General features: G+C 41.8%; 1 long non-coding RNA gene across 2 annotated transcripts in view; it reads right to left on the bottom strand.

Annotated features, from left to right (window-relative positions):
• Nucleotides 1-1308: 1308 nt before the first annotated feature.
• LOC130276638 (uncharacterized) overlaps nucleotides 1309-20771 on the bottom strand; it is a 36920-nt gene continuing 17457 nt past the window's right edge. For both annotated transcript variants that reach the window (XR_008845198.1, XR_008845199.1), the window contains exons 2-3: nucleotides 4169-4253; nucleotides 1309-2192 (exon numbers count right to left, since the gene is read on the bottom strand). This is a non-coding gene — a long non-coding RNA (uncharacterized LOC130276638). The remainder of the gene's footprint in view (nucleotides 2193-4168; nucleotides 4254-20771) is intronic.

Below are 20771 nucleotides of genomic sequence, written 5' to 3'. Positions count from 1 at the left end.
GGTTAAACCCCCCCAAAGGACGAGGGGGCACTCCCTCCGTCTGGAGAAAAAAAAGTTTAGTCTCAAGGGGCGACACGCCTTCTTTACCGTGAGGACTGTGAATTTATGGAACGGTCTACCTCAGGAACTGGTCACAGCAGGAACAATTAACAGCTTTAAAACAGGATTAGATACATTCCTGGAACAAAATAAGATTAATGCTTATGAAGAAATATAAAATCTCATCCCTTCCCCAATATCGCGCCACACCCCTACCCCTTAATTCCCTGGTTGAACTTGATGGACATATGTCTTTTTTCGACCGTACTAACTATGTAACTATGTAACTATGTAACAGGAAAAAAATACAAATGGATTTACTGAAAGTAAACAACTGCTCTGGACAACTGCTCTGAAGCAGAACAAAAAACTATAAGCAACAAAAAAGAACTTCACAAAAAACTTAAAAAATGTAATGTTCACTGTTTAATCAAAAAATACAGCATTTCATAAAATCGAATTTATGAGATTATGGGAACAGAGGAAAGTTAGGTAGTATATTAAGGTAGGCTAGAGTCAAGATACATTATACACACAGAACCAGTTCATGTATTGGTTAACTTAATTAGGATAACCTGATTTGTGGGAGGATTCTTGTCTTTATAAATCCACCTGATCAACATAGGTGCTGTTGGCAGCATGCAAGGTGTCATTGCACCAGATGCTGTGGTCTTGGCGGGAGGTTTGAGTGCATACATTGCAGAGAGGCACTGTTCGCTAGCCTATGTGTCATGGTACCTTTCATGCTGCAGGCTTTGAAGCAGCTACATCTCGCTCCTACAATATGCTGTCTGGTCAGTATGGACCCTCGTTCAGTAAACACATGTAGCTGTGCAGTCTCCAGGGCTCCAGCTCTGACACGCATATTTCAGCCTGAGGTTAACTCTGGCGGAGGTTAATTCCTGCTTCAATCTCTTAGGGCTGGTTCACATCACGTTTTCTCCCATAGAAAGGCATACGGGAGCGTGAGGTTTTAGCTCCCCCCTGCTGTATGCGCTCCCGTATGCCTTTCTATGCGCTCCCGTATGTAATTAATTTCAATGAGCCGGCCGGAGTGAAACGTTCGGTCCGGTTGGCTCATTTTTGCGCTGTATGCGCTTTTTCCCCAGACCTAAAACTGTGGTCAACCACGGTTTTAGGTCCGGTTGTAAAAGTGCATACGGCGCAAAAATGAGCCGGGAGCTCATACGGGAGCACATAGAAAGGCATACATGCGCTCCCGTATGGGAGAAAACGCGATGTGAACCCAGCCTTAGTCTGCAGAGATCACTAGTAGTAGGTCTTTGTAAAGTCAGGAGGTCCCAGCTGTAGCTTAAACATAAAACTGACTGCAGCAGGAGGATGTGTTTGGCCTGACAGAGTGAGTGGCACAGGCTGCTGAATCTCCAGATGTATACATCTTAGCGTTGAGCTCCATATTCCTGCTAAGTGTTGTGTTTTGACTGTGTTCTTACATTCCCGAGATTACCTTTTCCTTTATATGTGACATTTTGTAATCCAGTTTTATGCTCACAACCGCTCTCCATACTGTCCCCTTGCTGGAGACTCTTCTTCTGTGTCCCTGCATCTGTACGCTCTTTCATGCTGCAGCCCAGGATAGAGTTCTATCTCAGACAGCATATCATCCATTTATAGGCCATGTATAAATTGTACATTATACATTGTACTGTTGTACATCACCAGTGCATTTATTTATGTACACCACATTTACAGTACAGACCAAAAGTTTGGACACACCTTCTCATTCAAAGAGTTTTCTTTATTTTCATGACTATGAAAATTATAGATTCACACTGAAGGCATCAAAACTATGAATTAACACATGTGGAATTATAGACATAACAAAAAAGTGTGAAACAACTGGCAATATGTCATATTCTAGGTTCTTCAAAGTAGCCAACTTTTGCTTTGATTACTGCTTTGCACACTCTTGGCATTCTCTTGATGAGCTTCAAGAGGTAGTCACCTGAAATGGTCTTCCAACAGTCTTGAAGGAGTTCCCAGAGATGCTTAGCACTTATTGGGCCTTTTGCCTTCATTGGGTTCAGGTCTGGTGACTGTGGAGGCCAGGTCATCAGGTGCAGCACCCAATCACGCTCGTTCATGGTCAAATAGCCCTTACACAGCCTGGAGGTGTGTTTGAGGTCATTGTCCTGTTGAAAAATAAATGATGGTCCAACTAAACGCAAACTGGATGGAATAGCACGCCGCTGCAAGATGCTGTGGTAGCCATACTGGTTCAGTATGCCTTCAATTTTGAATAAATCCCCAACAGTGTCACCAGCAAAGCACCCCGACACCATCACACCTCTTCCTCAATGCTTCACGGCAGTGGCGTTGCTAGGGTTGGTGTCACCCGGTGCGGTAGAAAATGGTGTCACCCCATACCTACCCCCTCCCCCCAGTAAGTTTTTAGCCTGTTGTGACAGACACCACCTGTTGTAGCGCATTGTGAGAAATTCCAGTATAATAATCAGATATACCAGTTGCCACAGAATAGGAAAGTGTTAAAGAAGTTTTCACCATTTAAATATACAGCTCCCAGAATTACTTAAAGGGGTACTCCACTGGAAAACATTTTCTTTTATATCAACTGGTGCCAGAAAGTTAAACAGATTTTTAAATTACTTCTATTTAAAATCTTAATCCTTACAGTACTTATAAGCTAGTGTATGCTCCACAGGAAGTTGTGTAGTTCTTTCCAGTCTGACCACAGTGCTATTTGCTGACAGCTCTGTCAAGGTCAGGAACTGTCCAGAGCAGGATAGGTTTGCTATGGGGATTTGCTCCTAATATGGACAGTTTTTGACATGGACAGAGGTGTCAGCACAGAGCACTGTGGTCAGACAGAAAATAAATTAAAAAAGAAAATAACTTCCTGTGAATCGCTTATACAGCAGCTAATAAGTACTGGAAGGATTAAGTTTAAATTAGTTTTTAAGTTTAAATTAATTTTTAAATAGAAGTAATTTACAAATCTGTTTAACTTTGTAGCACCAGTTGATTAAAAAAAATGTTTTACAGTAGAGTACCCCTTTGAGCAGTGGTGAGGACATGCTGGGAGTTGTAGTTTCACTCACCATAACTGTAGAACTGACATGCGACTACAGCTCTGATAGGACATAGAGAGGAGAATGTACAATGATATCAGTGACTACAGGTGATGTCTTCTCTAATGAGGAGAATACACAATGATATCAGTGACTACAGGGACGTCTTCTCTATAGTGAGGAGAATACACAATATCAGTGACTACAGGTGATGTCTTCTCTAATGAGGAGAATACACAATGATATCAGTGACTACAGGTGATGTCTTCTCTAATGAGGAGAATACACAATGATATCAGTGACTACAGGTGATGTCTTCTCTAATGAGGAGAATACACAATGATATCAGTGACTACAGGTGACGTCTTCTCTAATGAGGAGAATACACAATGATATCAGTGATTACAGGTGACATCTTCACTATAGTGAGGAGAATACACAATGATATCAGTGATTACAGGTGACGTATTCTCTAATGAGGAGAATACACAATGATATCAGTGATTACAGGTGACGTCTTCTCTATAGTGAGGAGAATACACAATGATATCAGTGATTACAGGTGACGTCTTCTCTATAGTGAGGAGAATACACAATGATATCAGTGATTACAGGTGACGTCTTCTCTATAGTGAGGAGAATACACAATGATATCTGTGACTACAGGTGACGTCTTCTCTATAGTGAGGAGAATACACAATGATATCAGTGATTACAGGTGACGTCTTCTCTATAGTGAGGAGAATACACAATGATATCAGTGACTACAGGTGACGGCTTCTCTATAGTGAGGAGAATACACAATGATATCAGTGATTACAGGTGACATCTTCTCTATAGTGAGGAGAATACACAATGATATCAGTGATTACAGGTGACATCTTCTCTATAGTGAGGAGAATACACAATAATATCAGTGATTACAGGTGACGTCTTCTCTATAGTGAGGAGAATACACAATGATATCAGTGATTACAGGTGACGTCTTCTCTATAGTGAGGAGAATACACAATGATATCAGTGACTACAGGTGACGTCTTCTCTATAGTCTTTCCTTATCTAATTCAGATGGTACATACCGCCTGGACTTGTTTCAGCTAAAACTTCTCTCTGTAGAATGTGACGCCCAGACGTCTCCTCACTATTTCAGCGCATTCTCATCCTCTATATGAAAACAAGTATTATTATAAACCTGCCAGACACTGTATCCTCTAAATATAATACTACTATACACTATACTCTTTGATTATAAACCTTCCATACACCGTACCCACTGAAAATAATACTGCCACACATTGTACATTCTGAATACCAACACATACTGTACCCTCTGAATATAAATCTGCCACATACTGTACCCCTGAATATAATACCGCCACACACTGTACCCACTGAATATAATACTGCCACACACTGTACATTCTGAATATAATACCAACATATATTGTACACTCTGAATATAAATCTGCCACATACTGTGCCCTCTTAATATAAATCTGCCACATACTGTACCCTCTGAATATAATACTACCACCCACTGCGCCCTCTGAATATAATACTTAGAGCTGAGCGAACTTACAGTAAATTCGATTTGTCACGAACTTCTCGGCTCGGCAGTTGATGACTTTTCCTGCATAAATTAGTTCAGCTTTCAGGTGCTCCGGTGGGCTGGAAAAGGTGGATATAGTCCTAGGAGACTCTTTCCTAGGACTGTATCCACCTTTTCCAGCCCACCGGAGCACCTGAAGGCTGAACTAATTTATGCAGGAAAAGTCAGCAACCGCCGAGCCGAGAAGTTCGTGACGAATCAAATTTACTGTAAGTTCGCTCATCTCTAATAATACTACCACAAACTGCGCCCTCTGAATATAACGTTGCCATACAGTGCACCCTCTGAATATAATACCACAACCGCAGTAACACCCCTCAACATCCATTAGCTGATGCTATTACCACGGGAGGGGGGTATTGGTGGTGTTGCTAGTGGATGATGGGGGTGCTACTACTGGGGGGGTGTTGCTGGAGGATGATGAGGGTGCTACTGGCCATCCCCCCTGGCAGTATCACCCCCATCATCCATCCGCAGGATCATCCTCCTGGCAGGAGCACCGCCATCATCCACCATCAGGATCTGCTGATGGAGGTGCTACTGCTGGGGGGGGGGGGGGGGGTTGCTGGTGGATAATGAGGGTGCTACTGCCGGGGGGGGGGGGGAGCATTAGGTAGGCAGCAGTTCCCCCACATTAGGTAGGTAGTAGTTTCCCCACATTACGTAGCATATTTTCCCCACATTAGGCAGCATAGATTCCCCACATTTGGTACCAGTTCCCCCACATTAGGTAGCAATTTCCCCACATTAGGTAGCACAGATTCCCCACATTAGGTAGCAATTTCCCCACATTAGGTAGCAGTTTCCCCATATTAGGTAGCATAGATTCCCCACATTCGGTAGCACAGATTCCCCACATAAGGTAGCTTAGACTCCCCACATTTGGTAGCACAGATTCCCCACATTAGGTAGCAGTTTCCCCACATTAGGTAGCATAGACTCCCCACATTAAGTAGCATAGACTCCGCACATTTGGTAGTAGTTTCCCCACATTAGGCCGCAGGTTCCCCACAATGGGTTAAAGTCTCCCCACATTAGATCGCTGGTTCAACCCTCCCCCCCCCCCCACACACACACACAAAGTCACACAGTCACAAACACACACAGTCACACAGAGTCGCACAAACACACACACGCAGAGTCACACAGTCACACACACACACAGAGTCACACAAACACACACAGTCACACACACAGAGAGAGTCACATACACACACACAGTCACTTACACACACACACAGTCACATACACACACACAGTCACACACACACACAGTCACATACACACAGTCACATGCACACACACAGTCACAAACACACACACACACACAGAGAGTCACATACACACACACACAGTCACATACACACACACACAGTCACACACACACAGTCACATACACACACAGAGTCACAAACACACACACAGAGAGTCACATACACACACACACACAGTCACATACACACACACACCCACAGTCACACACACACACACACACAGTCACACACACACAGAGTCACAAACACACACACACACACAGTCACAAACACACACACACACACAGAGAGAGTCACATACACACACACACAGTCACATACACACACACACCCACAGTCACAAACACACACACACACACACACACAGAGAGAGTCACATACACACACACACACAGTCACACACAAAGATCTCAAATTTGGACTCATCAGACCAAAGCACAGATTTCCACTGGTCTAATGTCCATTCCTTGTGTTCTTTAGCCCAAGTCTCTTCTGCTTGTTGCCTGTCCTTTAGCCCAAGTCTCTTCTGCTTGTTGCCTGTCCTTAGCAGTGGTTTCCTAGCAGATATTCTACCATGAAGGCCTGATTCCCACAAGCTCCTCTTAACAGTTGTTCTAGAGATGTGTCTGCTGCTAGAACTCTGTGTGGCATTGACCTGGTCTCTAATCTGAGCTGCTGTTAACCTGCAATTTCTCGGATGAACTTATCCTCCGCAGCAGAGGTGACTCTTGGTCTTCTTTCCTAGAATATGACATTTGTTCAGTTGTCTCACACTTTTTTGTTATGTATATAATTCCACATGTGTTAATTCTTAGTTTTGATGCCTTCAGTGTGAATCTACAATTTTCATAGTCATGAAAGTAAAGAAAACTCTTTGAATGAGAAGGTGTGTCCAAACTTTTGGTCTGTACTATACATACCATGTAAGTTGCTGTCAGTATACTGTTATACATCACCGTGGTTATGTCACTTATCATAGATACACCATATGTCTCTACTATACTGTTTTATGTCACCAATCATATAACTTGTGAATTTAACTAGAGAAAAAAACAGACATGGTCGCACATACACAACATGCACCGTGATCTAATGCTTCTCAGCAACATTTATTACACTAACAGGTCGTTAGTATACTTTATGATCATGAAGTGCAAGCCCGCTAGCCACGTCACGGCCTATAACTTGTATACTTTATTATTACATACACGTAGTCATGCATGTGCGCCCACCTGCTACATCAGTGTATGTCACGTTAGGCTTTTATTAACCCCTTAAGGACTCAGGGTTTTCCATTTTTTCACTTTCATTTTTTCCTCCTTACGTTAAAATTTTTCATATTCTGCCCCCTATAACTTTTTAATTTTTTCGCGTATGGGGCGGTATGAGGGCTCATTTTTTGCGCCGTGATCTGAGGTTTTTTGCAGTACCATTGTTGTATTGATCAGACTTATTAATCGCTTTTTATTCATTTTTTTATGATATAAAATGTGACCAAAAATACGCTATTTTGGACTTTGGAATTTTTTTGCGCATACGCCATTGACTGTGCAGTTTAATTAATTATATATTTTTATAATGCGGACATTTCCGCACGTGGCGATACCATATATGTTTATTTTTATTTACACTGTTTTTTCTTTTTTTTTTATGGGAAAAGGGGGGTGATTCAAACTTTTATTAGGGAAGGGGTTAAATGATCTTTATTAACTTTTTTTTTTTTCACTTTTTTTGCAGTGTTATAGATCCCATAAGGGGCTATAACACTGCACACACTGATCTTTTACATTGATCAATGGTTTCTCATAGGAAACCATTGATCAATGATTCTGCCACTTGACTGCTCATGCCTGGGTCTCAGGCACTGAGCAGTCATTCGGCGATCGGACACCAGGAGGCAGGTAAGGGGACCCTCCTCGTGTCCTACAGCTGTTCAGGATGCAACGATTTCACTACGGTGGTCCTGCACAGCCCCCTGAGCTAACCGGCAGCATTTTAATTTCACTTTAGACACGGCAATCAACTTTGAATGCCGCGTCTAAAGGGTTAATAGCGCGCGGCACTATTAGCCACGGGTCCCGGACGTTGTTAGAGGCCGGGCCCAACATGCTGTGGCCCCGCGTTATAGAACGGGAGCACGCCTATTACACTCGTGGCTCTCAGTTGAGTATGGTTATTAGGCTGTTATCATGGCATTGCTTTTACGTTTGTTCATGTTTGAGGTCAGGTGTGATAGGATGTCCTTGCTGACGTTACCACATAGTATTCCACATTTTAATTTCACAATATGCCACACTTATGTGTGGCATATTGTGGCACTTATGTTTCTTACACATGTCCTTACACTGTTCTGTGTTACTTTGCCATACACACCTATGTTTCCCTGCATTTATCACGCATACGGTTTATACAAGATAACACATATTCATTTCATTCAGGGTACTGACATCACTTAGCTTCCTGTGCCACGGCTACATTCTACACAACTGCACCATGATTGCGTTTCAACTCAGTTACAATAGCAGATAACAAGCAAAACCGCGTACTGCTATACGTTCCCACACAGTATACCACGCCTACCTTCCACATAGTGTTCCATGCTTATGTTCCACAGTATACCACGCTTTCCTTCCACATAGTGTTCCATGCTTATGTCCCACACAGTATACCACGCTTACCTTTCACAGTGTTCCATGCTTATGTCCCACAGTATACCACGCTTACCTTCCACATAGTGTTCCATGCTTATGTCCCACACAGTATACCACGCTAACCTTTCAGTGTTCCATTCTTATGTCACACAGTATACCACGCTTACCTTCCATAGTGTTCCATGCTTATGTCGCACAGTATACCACGCTTACCTTCCATAGTGTTCCATGCTTATGTCCCACAGTATACCACACTTACCTTCCATTGTGTTCCATGCTTATGTCCCACAGTATACCACGCTTACCTTTCACAGTGTTCCATGCTTATGTCCCACACAGTATACCACGCTTACCTTTACATAGTGTACCATGCTTATGTCCCACACAGTATACCACACTTACCTTTCACATAGTGTACCATGTTTATGTCCCGCTCGAATTTACATTACGTCACAACTTCTTTACGTTCAATGGGTCCCTCTACTTACAGCTCCAGGGGACAGCGATGGGGGCGGCTTGTGCGCCCTCATATGCTTGTCTTTTCCTGGGGCTATGGGAGAGGGACCCCTTCCTGTCGGATCGTGGAGATGTCGAAATGGGCTGCGTCCTTTTATGGGCACGGTACATTGATGACATCTTCATGATCTGGCAGGGAGACTCGGCCCAATTTGCCGAGTTCATGAATCATCTTAACAGCAACGACAAAAACATTGAACTTACCTATACTAGTGATCCCAATCGCATTGAACTTCTTGACGTTCTTTTGCAGAGAGATGAGCATGGCTATATACAAACTGATATCTACAGAAAGAAGACATCTGTCAACTCATACCTTCATGCATCATCATCACATCCTGAACATCTGATACGCGCCATCCCATACGGGCAGTATCTTCGTGCAAGAAGAATCTGCTCATCTGATAGTTCATTTCAACAACAGGCAGATGACCTACGGATAAGATTTGTAAACAGAGCATACAGTAATAAAACCGTGAAACGAGCATACAATCGTGCCAGACAACAATCACGTCAAGAATTACTGCAACCAAGCACAAGGGTCCCCTCGGACAAAAAGGTACGATTTGTGACATCCTATCATTCCCATTGGAAAAAGATGCATGAATGTCTTGACAAGTATTGACCTATACTGATGACTGATTCCACTTTACAACATTATGTGACACCCAGACCGGTAGTGACGGCCAGACGAGCAAAGAACTTGAGTGATACTCTGGCAAAAAGTGAATACCATCCAAAACCGAAAAATGCATTTGGGTCTAAAGGACCAAGGTGGGGTTGTGTACCCTGTGGTCAGTGTGTGGCCTGCCCGAATATTATACGTACAACTGAATTTTACAACTCTGACAGATCACGCACTTTCAAAATTACACATCATACTACCTGTACAACCCGCTATGTGGTATACTATTCCACATGCTCATGCCCAAAGATCTATATTGGTCCAACAACGAGAGCACTGAAGGTCCGCGTGAGAGAACAAGTCCGAGATATCTTAGCAGCTGCTTCAGCATGTGAAGGCGATGAACTCAAACCAGTGGCCCGTCATTTTAAAAGTTGTCACGGCTGCAATCCTTCGTGCTTTCAAATACGAGGGATTGATCGCATATATCCAAACATTCGGGGTGGGGACATGGCAAAACGTTTGGCCCAGTGTGAGAGCCAATGGATTTGGAAATTAAAAACAATGTTCCCACAAGGACTAAATGAGGTACTTAGCTTTGCACCTTTTCTCTGATAATTGGGGGTAAGGATGTCTTTCCTTTGTTCGCTCTTCTGTTTTTAACTGGTTTTATGTATTTTAATATACTTACCTCGTGTTCTCCATTTTTTTGTCATCCAGTGATCAAGTATGGATGTTTACGATGATTGATCAATATGCAGATATTTTTACTATGGCAGGGCTTTGTTGGATGCAACATGGTGTTTTCCTCCTATGGATTATTAAACACAAATGTATTTTGATATATGTATATATATATATATATATATATATATATATATATATATATACAAAGTAATTACTTCCGCCTTCTTCCTATTAATCTTATATTTACACTCATCCTTTATTTATTTATTTCTTCTTTATCTCATTTTCCTTTATTATTTTTTACTCAATTCTTAAGTTTATACCAATGTATGGATATAGTCCAATTGATTGATTTTTATTATTCATTATTTATTTTCTTTCCTCATTCTTTGTTATTTTCAAGCAATGGTGAAGTATCTTGTTCTTCTAATCTTCATGTTCTTTTTCTCTTCTTTCCTTTTTTTTACACTGTACTGTTCACTAGTGTGAGTTTTAGTGTGTTTTTGTTATTTAGCACGGTTTTTCTCTCTTTTTTCTTTTTCTTCTTTCCTTTTCCTTTTTTTCTTTTTCCTTTTCATTCAGCACCAATATAATGGTTTATTATGGTTTAGCACACTCTTTAGATTTTTGTGCAAATTGTAATTTTGTACAGATATTTAGGTTATACACTAATTAGTTCACAATTTTTATTGATCAGATATACACATATAATCATGTACTCTCACGAAAATTCTTATCAATATATTTTTTGCTTTAATATATATCTCATTGTCACTAGACACGCATATTAAGCACACTTTATTTGATTTAGATATCACTTTTTTCTTCCCCCTCTTCTCTTCTTTGCTTTTCTTTCTCTGCCTCTTCCCGACCTTGTCTCCCTCCCCTTTTCTTCCCTTCCCTCCTTTCCCCTCCTCCCCCCCCCCGCCCCCTTCCTTCCCCCCCTTTTTCTTCCCCTCCCCCTTCATTCCCTCTCTTTTTTTCCTTTCATTTCTCTGTTGCGATTATTGTTGTATTCATGTAATTTCTTTTGGGATATATCATATATGGATGCTCCCCTTATGAATTAATAAATTAGTTTATATTTATTTTTATATAATTGAATATGTTTGTACTTTTTGCACAAGAAATGATAATTTGTTCATTTATCCTAATTTCCAAAATTTTTGGACCTATATTGAAGTGATTGTAGTATTGGAATAATTATTAATTATTGCATATATTTAATTTATTCATTTATCTACTTCATTTTTGCACTAAAATAAATTATTTTGGTCCCAAGCACCTATTAATTATTTAATTTTTCATGATTAAGATATACACCATAATTGGGAATCCTCCATTTATGATAACCATGGTTAATACTAATTATAAATTTTATTTTATATTATATGTATATATTGGATGTTCATACTTCTTTGGGTATTCTTTTGTATTATTCTTAAATGCATTTTAATTAACCAATTTTTTTGGGTAGTATGATTTATTTGTGTTTATCATCATGTCTTTTTCCCGATACAATTATGTAATCATGTGATTTCATTATGATTATGATATGTCTGTCTGATATTTATGTATGCTGTAGTGTACTGCTGATGCATTCTCTATATGTACCACTAGATGGCGTAATATGTCTCTTCATCTGCAGTGGACTCTGGTGTTCCAAGCCACTGCTTCCCCTGTGTGTGCGCGTGCACCGCCCTTGGTCCTGTGCGGCGTCCCCGATGGTCGCGTCTCTTGCGCGATCTTGGTCACCTAACTTGTCATGTGATCGGGATCGCTGACGCGATCTTCCGGGACACCAGGCGGGTTTCCGGGGCGGCGTTCATGCGCCGCAATACACAGATGAATGGAGATACATATGAGGTAGGCGGATACTTGTTTTTAATTGGTGCAATATTGATATATATATATATATATATAGAAGGGGAACTGAGGGTAGCGTCACTCCCGGACGAAGGCTGTAACGTGCCGAAACGCGCGTTGGGGTGACGCTGCCCCGGACCCTGCTGACTGTTTGCTGCTATTCTTATTACTGTACTGAATACCTTGACATAAGTTGGTATATACTTTGTTCAGCACTTTATGCGCTGTTGCACATTGGTTTGTACTTATCCCCCCATACCTAATTGTGTGTGTGGAGGGTGGGGGATTATCATATCCCTATCCAGGCCATATTCAGTGCAATAGATCCATCATTAATAGTTTTTACCTCCCTTTTAAGCCTTTACTGTGGTGTCCTTTTTACCATATGTCAGCAGAGGTTTCGGTGCAGTGTTCTAGTGTTCCCATGTTTTGTGATTCCTCCTTATAATCATGTTTTTATCATTTACTATTTAATAAAGATTATTATGATTCACCTATGAAGGACTTCCTTTTCTATTTTTTGGTTTTCATGTTTATGTCCCACACAGTATACCACACTTACCTTTCACAGTGTTCCATGCTTATGTCCCACACAGTATACCATGCTTACCTTTTCCATAGTGTACCATGCTTATGTCCCACACAGTATACCACGCTTACCTTTCACATAGTGTACCATGCTTTTGTTCCACACAGTATACAACGCTTACCTTTCACATAGTGTTCCATGCTTATGTCCCACACAGTATACCACTCCTACTTTTCACATAGTGTACCATGCTTATGTTCCACACGGTATACCAAGCTTGTGTTCAACACAGTGTATCACTCAGGTTCCTACTCAGTGTACGTGCATATGCTTCCCTAGTGGTGTAACATGAGTACATCTTTCTTCAATGTGACCCACATGTTTCTTACATTATTGTCTTCATGGCTTATGGTCACGATTTTCATGTTCAGCGCTGTCATGTTACTCTTATGTTTCTCATTGAACACGAGTCATTTTACCCCATAACGTTCACACTATGCAAATGTTCCTATAGCAGGCACAATATGCATAAAATTACGTGTACCTTTCTGGAGCTGTCACATTGTGCATACGTGACTATGACATTTATGCTACATTAGGTCCGATGGCATGCGTTAACTGAGCTGATACCGTACTTCACTTTATTATATCCGGTATACATTACCAGGCGTTGATACCATAGCTGATGTATTGTGCTTGTTTTGGTATAGTTCATATACTGGGCTTTGTGTTAATATAGCCGATACTGTGTTTACATTTCCATAGCTGTCATATGGTGCATTATTGTTCCTATAGTGGTCATATGGTCTTATGTTACTATAGCTTCTAATTTGTGTTACGTGACTAGTAACTATATGCTATGCGTTAGTGTTAACTGATATACGGTACATTAATGTTACTTGGGACTTATGTTACTGCCGATATACTGGGCATTTAATGTTACATATGGGTTATTATTGCTGGTAATTTGTGTTTGTTACTGTTGCTTATATATACTGTGTATTAGTGGTTAATTTAGCTGGTATGCTGAACATTAACGTTATTCGGGGCTTACATTACTATAAGCTCATATACTGTGCCTTGATGTTATACATTGCTTACGTTACTTCAAGTTATATACCAAGCTTTAACGTTAACGGTTCCCTACAGTGTCACATACGTATGGTTCCTTACAGTGTGACATACATGACTTCCTACATTGAGACATACATACAGTTAACTACAGAGTGACATAAATACTGTTCCCTACAGGGTACTATGCATACAGTTCCTTACAGTGTGGCAAACATACGATACATACGTATGACTACCTACAGTGTGACATACATACTTTTCCCTACAGGGTAATACGCATACAGTTCCTTACAGTGTACGTTTCATAGTTTATTGTCCCGTTGTTTTCAGCTCTGTCAAGTTATGCTTACGTTATGTACACTAGTCAAGTATTTTCGGCTGTGGTCATAGTCACTCATGTTTTCATGTTCTTAGGTCGGGTATATTAGGCTGTTATAGCATCACGTTGTTCGTGTAGGCAGCTCAGGTATGGTAAACATTATTATAGTTGGAAACATTCCTAGGATACCCAAGCAGGTATTCTATGACCAGGTTGTTTTACCTCTTAGCTCTATACGTTTGGTTGGAGGCAGATTGCTATCGTGAATCCGTAAAGCCTCCTCTTTATAGTTTCCTTTCTGGTCATCACACACGCTTTGTTACAGCCAGTTTGACCTCGCCATTCCAGGTAAGCTTTAAGTAGTCACTTTACATGCCTTTCGTATGTCACGTTACAGTGAGAGATAGGCTGCCTGACAATCCTCGACCCTCATATCATTGTTATTCCTTTGTATGTTACAAACGTTCTTGTTTGGGGCAGATTGTATCATCAATCCATGAGCCTCTTGTCGTCATTTGTTTTTGTACGTTACATATGCCCATCAGAGGCAGATTGCTTGACAATCCACGAGCCTCGTGTTGTTTCCGTTCTGTGTTATATACGATTCTGTCTGAGGCAGATTGCATGACCCACACGTTGTTATCATCTCTATCTTCCTCTTACAGTCGTGGCCGTAAATGTTGGCACCCCTGAAATTTTTCTAGAAAATGAAGTGTTTCTCACAGAAAACGATTGTAGTAACACATTTTGCTATACACATGTTTATTCCCTTTGTGTGTATTGGAACTAAACCAAAAAAAGGGAGGAAAAAAAGTAAATTGGACATAATGTCACACCAAACTCCATAAATGGGCTGGACAAAATTATTGGCACCCTTAACTTAATATTTGGTTGCACACCCTTTGGAAAAAAAAATAAATAAAATCTTCCTATAACCATCAATAAGCTTCCTACAACTCTCAGCCAGAATGTTGGACCACTCGTCCTTTGCAAACTGCTACAGGTCTCTCTTATTGGAAGGGTGCCTTTTCCCAACAGCAATTTTAAGATCTCTCCACAGGTTTTCAATGGGATTTAGATCTGGACTCATTGCTTTCCACTTCAGAACTCTCCAGCGCTTTGTTGTCATCCATTTCTGGGTGCTTTTTGACGTATGTTTGGGGTCATTGTCCTGCTGGAAGACCCAAGATCTCGGACGCAAACCCAGCTTTCTGACACTGGGCTGTACAGTGTGACCCAAAATCCATTGGTAATCCTCAGATTTCATGATGCCTTGCACACATTCAAGGCACCCAGTGCCAGAGGCAGCAAAACAACCCCCAAAAATCATTGAACCTCCACCATATTTCACTGTAGGTACTGTGTTCTTTTCTTTGTATTCCATTTTCGGTAAACAGTAGAATGATGTGCTTTACCAAAAAGCTCTATCTTGGTCTCATCTGTCCACAAGACGTTTTCCCAGAATGATATTGGCTTACTCAAGTTCATTTTGGCAAAATGTAGTCTTGCTTTTTTATGTCTTTGTGTCAGCAGTGGGGTCCTCCTGGGTCTCCTGCCATAACGTTTCATTTCATTTAAATATCGACGGATAGCTCGTGCTGACACTGATGCTCCCTGAGCCTGCAGGACAGCTTAAATATCTTTGGAACTTGTTTGGGGCTGCTTATCCACCATCCGAACTATCCTGCGTTGACACCTTTCTTCAATTTTTCTCTTCCGTCCACGCCCAGGGAGATTAGCATCGGTTGCAAACTTCTTGATAATGTTGTGCACTGAGGACAAAGGAAATCTAGATCTCTGGAGGTGGAATTGTAACCTTGAGATTGTTGATATTTTTCAACAATTTTGGTTCTCAAGTCCTCAGACAGTTCTCTTCTCTTTCTGTTGTCCATGCTTAGTATGGCACACAGACACACAATGCAAAGACTAAGTGAACTTCTCTCCATTTTATCTGCTTTCAGGTGTGATTTTTATATTGCCCCCCAGAGGAGTTTAAAGGAGCATCCCATGCTTGAAACAATCTTATTTTTCCACAATTTTGAAAGGGTGGCAATAATTTTGTACAGCTCATTTTTGGAGTTTGGTGTGACATTATGCCCAATTTGCTTTTTTCCCTCCCTTTTTTGGTTAAGTTCCAATACACACAAAGGGAATAAACATGTGTATAGCAAAATGTGTTACTGCAATCCTTTTCTGTGAGAAATACTTAATTTTCTAGAAAAACTTCAGAGGTGCCAACATTTATGCCCATGACTGTATGTTTGTTACTATGTGTCTGATTGTGATGGTATTTTGGTGATATAGTTTTCTTTTTGCTTGTGCTGGGGAGAGGGGTTCATTGGCAACACATTTTGTGGGTGATTCTCCCCTCCTTTTGTGTTTTTCACTCTGTCCCCCCTCCATTCCATATCGCCTTTTGCCATTACTTCCAGTCACCTATACCATTTGTCCTTTTTTCTTTCTTTCACAGTACTAATATGGTTTATTAGCAAGTTTCCTTATGCCACTATCTCTTGTAAGCACTATGATCACATTGCTTTGTTCACATATGCTATGTTTCATAGCCTGATGGATACAGATTGCAATATATTGCCCACATGTGATATATTTCCTTTCTTTTTGCTATACAATCAATATTGATGGTACTGTCCCTGTGAGTCTATTTGTGCAGTCTAGATATATCCAAGCAGGGTCAGCACTGCACAAATTAGGTGCTCGTGGACAAGAGAATCCAAATAATCCAAAAAGAAAGTCCCGGCACTCCAAATGCTTGAATAATCTTAATATGTTTATTTCACATACATAGCATACAAACAGTACGCGTTACGGCTAAGCAGCCTTTCTCAACTGTTGAGAAAGGCTGCTTAGCCGTAACGCGTACTGTCTGTATGCTATGTATGTGAAATAAACATATTAAGATATACAAGCATTTGGAGTGCCGGGACCTTCTTTTTGGATTATTTGTGCAATCTGACTGTTTGCTGTTATTTTTAACTGATTTTATGTTTATGTAATATTTAATAAAATTATTATTCTTTTGCTATAAAGTGGCGTTCTGGTGTTATTATGTAGGTTTAATATTTAATTTATGGGACACCATGCCCTATTAAATTTGTGATCATTTAAGCCATTTTCTTGTTGGCAACATTTTTAGGTCCCTGTCCACCCTGTCCCTGTCCACCAACATAAAGTTTAAAAATTAACATTAACTTTTTTTTTTTTTTTTTTTTTGTCTTTCAATTTTCAGAGCGGGCAGGGACCAGAAAATTCAGCACTGAATATTAAAAAAGAATGAGGAGTGAATGTCAATTTTTTTTTCTAGTTTCCGTTCTAAATCATAATTTTTTTTTTCACTTTACTTTTTTAGCCCAATTTATTTTATTTTTTTCGGGCATGATGGCACTTCCTTCTCTTCAGGATCGCTGCTGTCTGGAACTGGGGGATATATCGGCGGTGATCATACAGCTCTGCCGGGAGAAGGTGGTGACTTTGTTCTATATCTGTTTTGCTTTGTTTTTGTATTTTTGTGTAGTTGGGGACAGTTGCCATTTGGTCCAATTTTTTCAAGTCAAAGCAAGTGTGCTGTATATGGTGACATGAGATTGGTAAATTTAGGTATAGAGGATGCTAGCTACAGCTATATTGCCAGTCTAGCAGTATCCATTGGTAATGTAGCTACAGGTTGATTTTATGCTCTTCAACTGAATATTTGCTACCTGTCATTGCCTGTAACTTGACACATGCTCTATATAATACGACCAGTTTATTTGTATAAAATTTAATATCATATAAATGTTATTAACCCCTTAAGGACCAGGCCAATTTTCACTGTAGGACCAGAGCATTTTTTGCACATCTGACCACTTTCACTTTAAGCATCAATAACTCTGGTATGCTATTACCTTTCATTCTGATTCCGAGATAGTTTTTTCATGACATATTCTACTTTATGTTAGTGGTAAAATTTTGTCAATACTTGCATCATTTCTTGGTGAAAAATTCCAAAATTTGATGAAAAAATTGAAAATTTTCTAACTTTGAAGCTCTCTGCTTTTAACCCCTTAAGGACGATGGACGTACTCCTACGCCCCCGTTTCCGAGTCCTTAAGGACCAAGGACGTAGGAGTACGTCCTGTCCTTTCCCGGCACCCTGCCGCTAGCCGGAGGGGAGCCGGTGCCCGATGCCTGCTGAAATCGTTCAGCAGGCATCGCGGCATATCGCCCAGGGGGGTCATTATGCCCCCCCCATGTCGGCGATGGCCGCAGATCGCTGGACAATTCAGTCCAGCGATCTGCGGCGATTCCGGGTCAATCGGGTCTCCAGTGACCCGGTGACCCGGAATTACTGGCTGATCGGGGCCGTCAGAGACGGCCCCGAACAGCCAGAGCCTGCAGGGGTGAGGTGGCACTGGTGCCACCTCACGATCGCCCTGATTCGTCGGCCGGATTACCGGCCGACCAATCAGGGCGCCTGCTGCGAGTGTCACTCCCGCACCCGCTCCGCCCCTCTTCCGGAGGACGTGAGCGGGTGCGGGACGTGCACCCCTGGTGCTGGGGACCCCGATCCCCGGCGTTAATGTTGGGATCGGGGCCCCAGGAGCGACGACGGCGGCGGCGGGACTGACCTGTGCGGCGATCAAGCAGCAGCAGGAGGTGAGCGACAGCCTCCTGCTGTTGCTTAGCAACAGCTCCCAGCATGCAAAAAGGGCATGCTGGGAGCTGTAGTTATGCAACAGGAGGAGGCAGACCACCACAACTCCCAGCATGCACTTATGGGCATGCTGGGACTTATGGTTTTGCAACAGCTGGAGGCACATTCTTTCTATGGAAAAGTGTACCTTCAGCTGTTGTGTAACTACAACTCCCAGCTTGCACAAACAGCTTAAGTGCATGCTGGGAGTTGTAGTGGTGCATCTGCTGGTTGCATAACTACAACTCCCAGCATGCCCATTGGCTGTCGGTGACTGCTGAGAGTTGTAGTTTTGCAACAGCTGAAGGCACACTGAGTTAAGTAGCAAACCAGTGTGTCTCCAGCTGTTGCATAACTACAATCCCCAGCATCCCCAGCCAAAGTAGTATGCCTCCGGCTGTTGCATAACTACAACACCCAGCATGCCCTTCCGCTGTCCGTACATGCTGGGGGTTGTAGCTTTTGCAACAGCTGAAGGCACACTGGTTGCAAAACACTGAGTTTGTTGCCAAACTCGGTGTTTCACAACCTGTGTGTCTCCAGCTGTTGCAAAACTACAACTCCCAGCATGCACTGATAGACCGTACATGCTGGGAGTTGTAGTTTTGCAACAGCTGGATGTTCCCCCCCCCCCCCAATGTGAATGTACAGGGTACACTCACATGGGCGGAGGATTACAGTAAGTATCCGGCTGCAAGTTTGAGCTGCAGCAAATTTTCTGCTGCAGCTCAAGCTGCCAGCGAGAAACTACTGTGAACCCCCCGCCCGTGCGACTGTACCCTAAAAACACTACACTAACACACAATAAAATAAAAAGTAAAAAAACACTACATATACACATACCCCTACAATAAAAATGAAAAACGTCTGGTACGCCACCGTTTCCAAAACGGAGCCTCCAGCTGTTGCAAAACTACAACTCCCAGCATGCACTGATAGACCGTACATGCTGGGAGTTGTTTTGCAACAGCTGGATGTTCCCCCCCCAATGTGAACGTACAGGGTACACTCACATGGGCGGAGGATTACAGTAAGTATCCGGCTGCAAGTTTGAGCTGAGGCAAATTTTCTGCCGCTGCTCAAACTGCCAGCGAGAAACTACTGTGAACCCCCCGCCCGTGCGACTGTACCCTAAAAACACTACACTACACTAACACACAATAAAATAAAAAGTAAAAAACTACATATACACATACCCCTACACAGCCCCCCTCCCCTCCCCAATAAAAATGAAAAACGTCTGGTACGCCACTGTTTCCAAAACGGAGCCTCCAGCTGTTGCAAAACAACTACTCCCAGTATTACCAGATAGCCACTGACTGTCCAGGCATGCTGAGACTTTTACAACAGCTGGAGGCACCCTATTTGGGAATCACTGGCGTAGAATACCCCTATGTCCACCCCTATGCAATCCCTAATTTAGGCCTCAAATGTGCATGGCGCTCTCACTTTGGAGCCCTGTCGTATTTCAAGGCAACAGTTTAGGGTCACATATGGGGTATCGCCGTACTCGGGAGAAATTGGGCTTCAAATTATGGGGGGGTATTTTCTGCTATTACCCTTTTTAAAAATCAAAAATTTTTGGGAAACCAACATTTTAGGTAAAAAATATATATATTTTTTTTACATATGCAAAAGTTGTGAATCACCTGTGGGGTATTAAGGTTCACATTACCCCTTGTTACGTTCCCCGAGGGGGTCTAGTTTCCAAAATGGTATGCCATGTGTTTTTTTTTTTTGCTGTCCTGGCACCATAGGGGCTTCCTAAATGCGGCATGCCCCCAGAGCAAAATTTGCTTTCAAAAAGCCAAATGTGACTCCTTCTCTTCTGAGACCTGTAGT

This window comes from Hyla sarda, chromosome 6 (assembly GCF_029499605.1).
Source record: "Hyla sarda isolate aHylSar1 chromosome 6, aHylSar1.hap1, whole genome shotgun sequence".
NCBI lineage: Eukaryota > Metazoa > Chordata > Amphibia > Anura > Hylidae > Hyla > Hyla sarda.
This window is presented reverse-complemented; position numbering and strand designations above follow the sequence as displayed.